The sequence below is a fragment of the Lissotriton helveticus genome, chromosome 8 (assembly GCF_964261635.1).
Source record: "Lissotriton helveticus chromosome 8, aLisHel1.1, whole genome shotgun sequence".
In the NCBI taxonomy this organism is placed as follows: Eukaryota; Metazoa; Chordata; class Amphibia; order Caudata; family Salamandridae; genus Lissotriton; species Lissotriton helveticus.
Window position 1 is genome coordinate 460186288 of NC_136069.1, and position 11548 is coordinate 460197835.

Genomic DNA, 11548 nt, shown 5'->3' on the forward strand with positions numbered 1-11548 from the left:
TACCCCAAAGAGGTCGTTTGTGCTTACAAATAAATGGCCAGAATACCAAAACTAAGCCTGAGAGGAGCAACTGTTACCATACTTATGTCTATACTCCTTCTACACCTGCACCATTGGTGGCATCACAGGGTACATATTTTATCTGTCACGACAAAGCTTATACATGGCTTCCCACACACTTCTCGGGAACATGTTATATAGCTTTTCTCCTTCCTCCTACATACACTGCTCCTGCTGATTATCACAAGAAGAGAGTTCGTAGAGGAGTTGTAGATTCGGAAGATACAGCAGGGCAAGAAGGAGGGGATTTTCTGAAAGGGTTTCTTCCCTTTTGGGGTCCGATGGCCAATAGCAAGAATATCAGACAGTTAATCTGTGTGGTTGATGCCACAATAAATGTACCTTCTGGAGCATTAAAGAATTTGACTGCTGAGCTTCATGTGGATCGACTTATGACTTTACAGAATAGAATGGTTTTAAACATAATCCTTGCAGATAAAGGAGGAGTTTGTAAACTGATTGGGTCTAGTTGTTGCATGTATATTCCTGACAATGCCCCTACAGTATACCAAGCCATCTCTAAGCTACATGTCATCTCTGAGTCTATTCACCAAGATACTGGAGATTGGTCTGTGATGGGATGGTTTTGGGGACTACTGTCCACTTGGGGATGGAAAGTGCTAACTTTCCTTGGAATGATTTTAGCACTTGTCTTTTCTTGTTGTCTTTGTCTACAGTGTGGTCCAGCCATTTGTGGACTCTGCCACGATCTGTGTCTCCAAACCAGTAGCACAGCAGACAGAACACATTAAGATGATGGTGCAACAACATCTCAGTGACCTCATGACCATTGATATTGACTCAGACTAACATGGGTTCCTTTGTGCATTGCCTGAGTATGGCAAAAGGAGGGTCTGAGGTTACGTAGTTTTCGGCCCCGCTTCGCTATGGCCGCCATTTAGTGTTTAGTCGCCATTTTATGTTGCCTCACTCAGGCAGCACGGCTAACGCGGTAAAATGGTCTTTCTGCCGTTTTTAGCTGCTCCATGTTTTTCTCGCTAAAGAACAATCTTTGTCCTTGTGTGCGATACTGATGTCAGGGTCTGGCCGAGTTCGCAAAGCCATGTCTAGACTGATTAATCCATGACTTACTCCACTGTTTGGGTCCCACCATTCTTCTCTACCTTATCTTATTTAACTGGCCTTCACTATTCTCTTCGTGTGTTCTCTTGTTACATAGCCCTTCTTTTGAAGCATTCTACACATGTTTTGCCACCTGCAAATTGAATTACGGGCACTAGTGTTGATTAACCTGATGGGAGGAGAGCACACGGGGTCTGAAAGGAGGGTGTGTTTTAGACATCCGATAGCTTGTTTTCGAATTATTCCTATTTGTCAGTTTGGTGTATATTGGGAGTTGTCATTGTAAACTTGTGTTGTATAATAGGCCGTGCGCCATGGATTGAAGTGGCAGTCTCTTGAGAACCTACCTGTGTGGTACTTCTTAGATAACTGTGCTTAGCTGCAGCTAATAAAACTACTTTTCTACGCCTAACAGAGTGTCTCGTGTCTCTGTCGGTCGAGGCAGGTGAACTCTGAGATCATAGGCGTGCCCTGTGCCGCCTGGCCCATAAGGTCAGGTTCTCCACTACCAGGTGGTGCGCAAGCCCAAATCTCAGCCTGGTAAGGACATATCGGTGGGACGCTCTGGTTACCAGGCTTAAATAGGTTTGGAAACCTACTGCATCTGAGTAACGAGAATAGAATTGACAAGTAGTTAGATGTTCAATGGTACTATTGTTCCCCCTACTTCTATAGGATAGGAACAAGTTCTTAATTTCTGGTTTCGTCAATTCTAATGTTGCAGCAGGATCATCCTTGATATTTAATTTAAAAATATTAAAACACCGTAAAATATATTTTAGCCAGGGGATCTTAAACCAGTTATCCAACCGGAGACAGTCTTGAATAATTAATCTATTGAATGCTGTCTCCTCCTTACACCATATTAATCTCCAGGTCAATACGGCCCTAAGTGCTATTTTATCTGACAGGTAGCTAATACCAACTTCCCTGTGGATAAGTTCTGTTGATGCAGAGGCAGGTAAGCTAAGTAGATTTTTTTAAAACTTGTTTTCCACTATTTGTAATTGATTATTGCAGCCGTGACCCCAGACCCCCGCACCACATAGTGCAATGGATGTGCTTCTGGATAAATAGATATGTAACATATCCTTAATTAGTCGGTCACCCAATTTTGCTGCAAATCTAAAAACATCATGTGAGCTTTTGGCCATTTTAGCTTGGACATTTAACTTTTCTTGTGTCCATGTACCGTTCCCAGCAAATGTTATCCCTAAATAACAGAACTTATCAACCGTCTCCATTTTCTGTCCTTCTGTCTCCACCCACAGACCGACCATTGCAGCGGTTAAGTTAGAGCGGAGGGGATTCTAATATTGTATTGTAGGTGACTAATGTTGAAATGTGCAGAGTTACAATTCAGCTGGATATAGGCTTTTGTCTTCAGTTTAACCCCTTCCATGCTCATGACGAGCTCAGCTCGTCATGCAGTACACTGCTCGTGTGCTGATGACGAGCTGAGCTCGTCATGAACAATGGGAAATATGGAGTAACAGCACCCAGGGGGAATTGCCTTAGCACCAATGTGGTTAAAAACTGGCAGCATAGCGTTGTTATTGAGCACCTGTGTTAAATCCCTGCTGGGTAAATCCCTTTTTCTTCCTTTTGAGATAGATAAAATGGTTACCATTAAAATGGGCCACGTTCACTACCGTTATCATACCTGTATAATAGTTCATGTGGCAGGGGACATTCTCAGCTAACAAGGTCCCTGCCAGATAATGCCACTATGCCTTGAAGCCCAAAATAAATACACACACACAGTACTCAGATGTGGGCACAAGACCAAGTGCGGTCTACGCCCCTTTATTTTATGGCCTATGGCCACACCTGGCTAGAGGATGTGAAAAGTGCGTATCCGGGTGAGGGCTCACGAGGGAGGGTCGCGGGGTGATCTGAAATTGGCATTGCTGGATTTAGCATACAAAGTCTCTTAGTCATGGTCTTGCAGAAGTCATACCTTTGGTGTTGCGAGCGGGCCACCTTCTCTTCTATAACTCAAGCAGTCTCAGTGTTGTCAGCTCTCCGGGCCTCTTCTACTTGTGCAATTCCGGTTCTCGCTACCAGGAGTGGTTTCACCAGTGCTTTCGGCTTCATGAAGATCATTTTTGTTCAGTGTCGTCTTCTGCTTCTTCCTGCTTCTTCTTTGGTTGGTGCTTGTTGACTGAGTAAGTAATATTTATTGATTGATTAATTAAAATCTTACAAAAACACAAATTCGCCATTAAATACATCTGAATTATAATACATCATAAAAATTACATTTTACACAACAGTAAATCTTTCAAATTAGATACATTCTCTATTAAAACTATTTAAAAAAACAAATTCATATGTTAAGAGTTAATTCCAACGTCGTGCTGTTCTAATTTTTTCCATACTATTGTAAAAAATGTAGTCAAAACAGAGTTAATGGGTACATCATCTGTAGAAAGACATCGAATCAATGCTTGTCTGCATGTCCTTATCCCTCTTTCATTAAATAGCCTTTTTAGTAATGTGAATATTTCATTTTTTAGTTCTGGACAGAGACACAGGAGATGTATAATATTTTCCTTCCCAAGTTTGCACAGCCTACACAATATGTTATTTCCAAGATTTTTCCAGGGTAGTGCATGGGATTCTCCCGGCCATACACTAAATCGTGCTTTGATGAAGATCTGTTTGCTTCTTAATGACCATGCCGTGTCCAAATATTGCTGTGGGCTCTTTTTTGTGTAACCATTTATTATGGACCATGCGTGTTTCCTTTTAATAAGGGTAGCTTTGTCACTTATCAATGATAAGTAATCTATAGTTTTATTCAGAACTTTTTTAAATGATTCCTGGGTTATTGTAGTGGTCCAGATCCCCCTAACCTCAAATTCATCCAGAGCCTTATCCAGGTATTTCCAGCCAGATGATTTGTTATTTCCTTCAATTTCTTTCCACAAAAGCTGTGAGATTAAGTACTACTTATCATTTTTCACTCTGTTCCATAGTTTGATTATATGACCCTTTCGCGCGAACAGCTGATTATTCAAGCCGAATTCCAGCCTGACTTGGGTTTGTGATGCATTTTTTGGAAGGAGGAAGAGAGATCTAAAAGTTTTTGAAATAGCTTTGATAAGAATCATTGCATCCTTTCCGTTTAGGGCCTCACTGCCATACGTTAATGTTGGTAATAATTTTGCAGATATCACCTTAAGAAGTGGTTGATAGGATAGGTTACTTGTTGACTTTTTGATGATCCCAAATGCAGCTGTTGGAGCATTCGCTTTCCTAACGATATCCAGTTTCTGGGGAGTAAAGTTGCCATTATCGTTAAATATAACTCCCAGATATCTATAGGTTTCAACTTGTTCCACTTCTCCTTTCCCAGAAACCATTTGGAATTATACTTCCTTTTAAAGTTTTTGGCGACAACCATAACTTTAGATTTAGTTTCATTTATTACCATATTGTTCTCTGTGGCGTATTCCAGCGTGCGTGTTATTAGACGTTGTAAGCCCACCTTTGTGTTGCTTAGAAGGATGACATCATCTGCATAGAGTAGATTTGATATATGATTATCGGGGAACTTAGGCGCGTGAGCATTTATGTCGTTCAGGGCCTCTGTCAAATCGGCTAAAAACAGATTAAATAATAACGGAGCCAATACACACCCTTGCTTTAGTCAACCTACCGTTGGTATTTCCTTGGTTAGTGACTGACCATTATCAATACGTACTCTGGCCCAAGTATGTGTATGTAGAAGACGGATCAGGTGTAGTAACAAAGGGGGGATCCCTTGTATATGTAATTTTTCCCATAAACGTTCTCTATCCACACAATCAAATGCTGATTTATAATCGACAAAGCATAAATATAAAGGTTGTCTTTTTGTAATTGCTTTGTCGATTAAAACAGATAGAGCTAAGATATTAGTAGATGTTCCTAGGCCTTTAATAAAACCGGTTTGGATAGGCGGAAGAATGCAGTTGTCCTTTGCCCAGTCAGTTAGAATTGTTAGTAGGATCCCTGCAAACATTTTTGCATCGGTGTCCTGTAGGGTTATCAATCGATAGTTTCCAGGCAATGCACAATCTCCTTTTTTATAAATGGGAGATATTTAAGAACCTCTCCAGGTTTCAGGTATTACTCCTTTCCGGACTACTTCTTTAAAAACCCTGGCAAGATGTTCTGCCCATTTGTCAGGATCCTCCTTACACAGGGCAAAGGGAATACCATTTGGCCCCGGTGCTCCATCTTTCTGTTTTTTTATTAGCTTGGCAACTTGTACTGGAGAAATTTCAAAAACACTTTCATGCTTTGAATTCGACGATACCTTCCAACTGCTCTGCGTTTCGATTCCAGTTTTTGTAGTGTCTGTGTTTAAATGGTGCCCCAGAAATTTCATCCATTCCGGTTCTGTTAGCACTGATGAAACTACAGCTTTATCTGATCTAGTTAAGTTGTTTATCATTTTCCAAAACTCCCTTGAGTTTCCTTGATTGCTAGCAAAAAAAATTCGGGTCCAACGTCGTTGTTGGCTGCAGTTTTTTCATTCCAGATTAATTTCCTTAGGTTTCGATTTAATTCCTTTAGAACAGCTTTCGTTTCTTCATTATCGGGAAACTTCGTCAGCTCTTTCCTCAGTCTATTTCGAGTCCGTTTCATTTTCTGTACAGCATGAGGAAGGTTAATATGGGTTTCCCTTTTTTCCTTCTGAGTTACAAATCTCTCTCTAGGGTCACTCTGATTACGATTATGATTAGGTAATTTGGATATAAAATTTTCCCATTGATCAATTATCAGCAGCGGTGCGTCCATTGGGGCGTAGGGGCGTAGCCCCACAAGCCCCATGGACGCTGCTGCAATAAAATAAACACACACACTGGCTGTTTTTGAAAAAGCTAATCGCCAAGCGAGCGCCGCCGGGAATTTGGGAAGCACCCGAGTTATCCGGGAGTGCAGGGGCTGGTCTGGAGACTGCTGCGCAGCTTGAGTGACAGTCCACGTGACGCACTCACTCAGCTGCAGCAGCAGACAGCCAGCCAGCCAAGGTAAGTAGCGCGCAAGTGACAGGGGGGCAGAAACTACTTCAAGCATGCGCATTAGTGTTCCCCATAGAGAGTGACCAGGGGGGTGTTTCAAGCTGGCCGGCTTTTCAAAGGAGACACAGGGCGAGCAGTCAGTGAGCCCCCCTAGCCAATCCGGGCGCTGCTTGCAGCGCCCGGATTGGCTGGTCACCACGCAGCAGGTCAGGGCAATCCATTATTGGATGCCGCGCGTGGGTGTTGCACACACATTGCATAATGGCCAATCACTGTATGTGACTTCATGTAGTGATTGGCCATTTTGCGGCGCTGCTGACTGGTCAGATCCTCTCTCTACTACTCGCCACCAGTCGCCTCGTGTGGACCGTGTGCGGGAGCCAGCCTGTGTGTGCCCTTTCTCTCGACTCGAGAGTGTCAGTGAGTACTTACTTACTTTACTTGATGATCAGGTATAAATATTTTCATTTATTACTACTGCACTGGCATATCGGGTCAGTGGTGGCTCAGTCACTTCGGCAAAACTTCGAGGAGTCTGACTCTGAACACGGCAAATTGACCGTTATTTATTTCAAATGTGTCCCTGTGAAAACCTCTAATTTATGTTTGTGGTAGTGGTACAAAATACACCGTCAGGGCAGCGCTCGCATCAATGTGCACTGTAAACTGCGCACGGTGCTGCGGCCTGGGAGAAACGTATCTTTATATGTGTGCAGCTGTCTCTCTGCTCCACTCCTGTTCTGCCGTCTCTACCTGTGCTCTTGTCTATTTGCTTCGCTCTTGCACTGCTGACTTTCTGCTTCACTCCTGCTCTGGTGTCTCCCTGCGCAACTGCGCGTGCTGCTGTCTCTTCTCGTAACTCCTGCCCTGCTCTCTCCCCTTGTCGCATCTGCTTCACTTCTTCAATGCTGTCTCCCAGCTCCACTGCTATGCAGTTTTTCTCTCTTCTGATGTGCTGCTGTCTCTCTTTGCTGTAGAATCATGCTGCTGTCACTTCGTTCCAATCTTGTGCTGCTGTCTCTACAGCTGACTGTAAATTACAATGATCAAAGCACGTGGCGTGACTTCATGCTTCCCTTTGCCCAAAACAGCATTGCAAATTAAACCTTGGGTGAGAAGGTGAGCAGTGCACATTCAGTCTCAGGATGGCCTCCTTAACACGCCTTGGAGCATAGCTCGAAATATATACAACAGTATCTCTTTTGTCATGTGTGGCAAACAAGCAAAAAAATTTTTTAGTGTTTTTTGAAGAAGGAAATTGGAATTCTGAGTTTAAAGGCTTTATTCAGCCTTGGCAGGAGGGTAGTGAACTGAAGCCATATTTACTAATTCTTGAAGTCACCGTTGCGTAGAGCAAGGCGATGCACGACACCCAAGGACTGTAGTGAGATTTACTAAGCCACGAAAAGTCATTTTGCGTGGCTTCAGGGGCATAGTCAACCCCTCCCTTTAGCAGCTACAACAGTGTTGAAAGTTAGGCTGAAAACCGTCAACATTATCGGCGCCCTCTTGCTCTCCTTAAACCTTTTGTGCGCGTAAAACAGCCGCCATTTTGGACACCATGGCTTACCTGCTCTCGCCGAGAGCCAGCGCGTCTCTCTCTCTCTCTCTCTCTCTCTCCTAGCTTCGCTGGCAACCCCCTGCTTGCACCTGCCTTGAGTCATAAACCCCTCTTCGGCGCTGCTCTGCCCCAGGCCCTCATCCTGTTCCCAGCGCGACACCTCCCTGCTTCCCCGTCATGATCTCCGGCCCTTTTGATGCAAACCCCTTTTCCCCGTGTGCCCGTTTGTCTTCCCCGTTCCCAGGCCGACACCTAGCTCTGCCGATACCAATCCCTTGCCCCTCCCCATACAATAGAAAGCTTCCCTCCTCAAAGGACCCCCGAGATGATCAAAGCCCCCCCCATCCCACGAGATCCGATCGAAACCCGCACACTCCGTGAATCGGCTGAATACCCAGCTGCGCGATGATCATCACCTGTTGTGAACGGGGCGGGGACTTCCACTGTAACCTTGCGTGGGAACGGGCTGGGAAGGGGGGGATTCTGAGGATGTCTTTCCGTACATCAAAGTATCAACGAGAATGTGTTACATGTAATAAAGAGATAAACTTGTGTATAAGAGGCCAGGCCTCAGGGATGCAGTTAGAGCACCTCAGAACGATACCTTCTGTCCGTTTCGTTGTGTTCTCCTCCGGAGAAAATAAAAACCTTGTTTCCTGCCTTCCAGTCTCCAGCGCCTGCCTCTTCAATAGTTTAACTTCTTTGTGGGTTCAAGAGGCGACACCGCCGGGCAAATACTTAAGGATCTTATATTCTGGTTGGTAGTGCCCCCCAGTTGTATTTTTCCACAATTGGCGCCCAACGTGGGGCTCGAACCCACGACCCTGAGATTAAGAGTCTCATGCTCTACCGACTGAGCTAGCCGGGCCAAAGCGGATTCGGACGTAGGGCGTATGTTAATTGACCCAGTGCACATTACTGTCCGACCAGACGCAACACTCCCAAAACTCCCACAATATCGGATATCGCCAGAGGGCGAGAAGGCATTGGTAATGATTATCCAGTCACTGATAGACGCAGGAGTGGTAGAGGAAGTGGTTAGCAACGTTTGCAACAGCCCTATCTTGCCCATTATCAAGAAGCAGGGAGAGGGAGATGAGAAAGCATACCGTTTCATCATCGACCTCCGAGAGATCAACAAAGTGGTGGTACCCCAGTACCCTGTGGTCTCAGACATCACCACCATCCTGACCTTGATTCCATCCACTGCCACCACCTTTTCCGTCATCGACCTCAAGAACGCATTCTTCTCCATCCCCATCCACCCAGACAGCCGATATCTCTTCGGCTTTACCCTAAAATCCCGCTCATATAGGTTTTGCCGAGCCCCTCAAGGCTACACGGAGAGCCCTAGCATCTACAGCCAGGCCCTCAAAAGGCAACTAGACCAAGTCCGGTTACCCGACGGGGTGGTGTTGGTACAATATGTCGATGACATCCTTTTGGCAGCCGACACCACCCCTCTAGCGGTTACCGCCACCATTCAACTCTTGCACTTCCTTGCGGAAAATGGCCACAAGGTCTCCAAGAAGAAGTTGCAATTCTGCCTACCCCAGGTCACTTACCTGGGCCACCTTCTGTCCAAAGATGGAAGGAAACTCACCCCTGATCGAATCCAGACCATTCTAGACACCCCTGTCCCTAAAACCCAGAAGCAGGTTCGCTCCCTATTAGGCCTCACCTCCTTCTGCCGACAATGGTTGCCAAACTTCAGCCTCGTTGTAAAACCACTGCTCTCTCTCCTAAACAAAGACGTCCCTTTCCCACTCCCTTGGACTCCTGAGTGTCAAACTTCCTTCACGGAACTACGAGATGCCCTTTGCTCAGCCCCTGTCCTGGGTACCCCTGATTACAGAAAGCCCTTCTCCCTTTTCACTCACGAAAGGGAGGGGTGCGCTTTATCTGTCTTGACCCAGGCCATCGGTCCTAAACAACGACCGTGCGCTTACTTCTCTGCCACTCTTGACCCTGTCGCCAGAGCCGTGCCTGCCTGCCTTCGAGCTGTAGCTGCTGCTGCAGTCTCTATCCGACAGAGCGAGGGGATTGTACTCTCGAATTCCCTCACGGTACTGGTACCCCATGCAGTCGACACCCTCCTGAACCAAACCAAGACGCAACACCTGACGAGTGCACGACTGACTGGATACGAACTGACCTTGCTTGCCCCCCATATCACCCTGAAAAGATGCACCACACTGAACCCAGCAACTCTGTTACCCTTGCCAGAGAACGATCCCAATGTGCACCCCGTACATGACTGCGTGACTCTTACGGACGAACAGACCAGGAGTAGGGTCGATCTCAGAGACACAGCTTTCCCTGACCCCGACGGGGAGTTGTGGGTGGACGGTTCTTGCATCAAACTCTCCGATGGTACCACTTCCGCTGCCTATGCAGTCACCACGGCTCGAACTGTAGTAGAAACAGCCCGCATCACCCAGCGATCTGCCCAGGCAGCGGAACTGATTGCTTTGACGAGAGCCTGCATCCTGGCAACAGGAACCACGGCGAACATTTACACCGACAGCCAGTATGCCTTCGGGGTGGTTCACCATTTTGGGCTCCTCTGGAGGGAGAGAGGATACTTGACCTCACACGGCACACCCATTTTGCACGGGGATTTAGTCTCCGCCTTAATCGAAGCTGTCCTCCTCCCCAACAAACTTGCCGTTATCAAATGCCAGGCACACAAGAAGGTGACAGACATTATTGGACAGGGAAATGCACTAGCCGACATCACCGCCCGAACGACAGCTGAAAATAGAACGACAACACATATGTACGTGACCAGGTCACAAGCAGAAAACTGGACTGACGCCAAGGACACAATTAGAGACATACAAACGGCTAGCACACAACACGAATTGACTGAATGGGCACGGGTGGGATTGAAAGACGATGAAGGCTGCTGGCGGACAAAAGACACGAACAGATGGTTGCTACCTGATTCATACTTGATTCCCATATTAACCATGGCACACTCCCCTGCCCACATAGGATCAGCCCCCATGATCGAACTTGTCTCCAGGGTTTGGCACAATGACAAGATCCCAGATTCCGCCAAACGCCTGGTCCAACAATGCTTAATATGCCTGCAACACAACCCCGGGAAGGGAACTGTAGTACCCCGGGGGGGATTTGGGGTCCCAAACCACCCATTTGAAGTCCTGCAGATGGACTACATCCAGCTAGACAGATGCCAAGGCCTGAAATATGTACTCGTCGTGGTGTGCGCATTTAGCAAATGGGTGGAAGCATATCCAACCCGTGACAACACCGCTATGGCCACTGCAAAGGTCCTGTTAAAGGAGTTTTTCCCCCGTTATGGCCTCTGTCGTGTTTTATGGAGTGATAATGGCCCCCACTTTGTAGCCAACGTTATCCAGCTCATCCTAAATGGGCTGGGTATCAAACAGAAATTCCACGCAGTCTTCCACCCTCAATCTGCTGGGCTTGTCGAACGACACAATGCCACACTAAAGCTTAAACTGGCCAAAATAGTGGCTACGACGGGCCTGAAATGGCCAGACGCCCTCCCATTGGCATTGCTATCGATGCGCTCTACCCCCACCCGACATCACTTAACCCCTTATGAAGTTGTCTTCGGTCGACCCATGAGCGTCTGGTCTGCCCCGAAACCAACTTCCATTCATGACGTTCCGGATGTCCTAATGTCTGATTATCTGTACAAATTGACTGAAACTTTGTCTGTCCTTCATCAGCAGGTGCAGCAGGCCATCCCCGATGCTTCCAGGGGTCCGGGTCACGCCATCCAGCCGGGGGACTTCGTGCTGATCCGAAACTTTCAGCGATCAAAGAGTTTGGAACC

General features: G+C 46.4%; 1 non-coding gene across 1 annotated transcript; it reads right to left on the reverse strand.

Annotated features, from left to right (window-relative positions):
• Positions 1-8514: 8514 nt before the first annotated feature.
• On the reverse strand, positions 8515-8587 carry TRNAK-CUU (transfer RNA lysine (anticodon CUU)). Its single transcript has one exon. It is a non-coding gene; the product is annotated as a tRNA-Lys (tRNA).
• Between the last annotated feature and the right edge of the window lie 2961 nt (positions 8588-11548).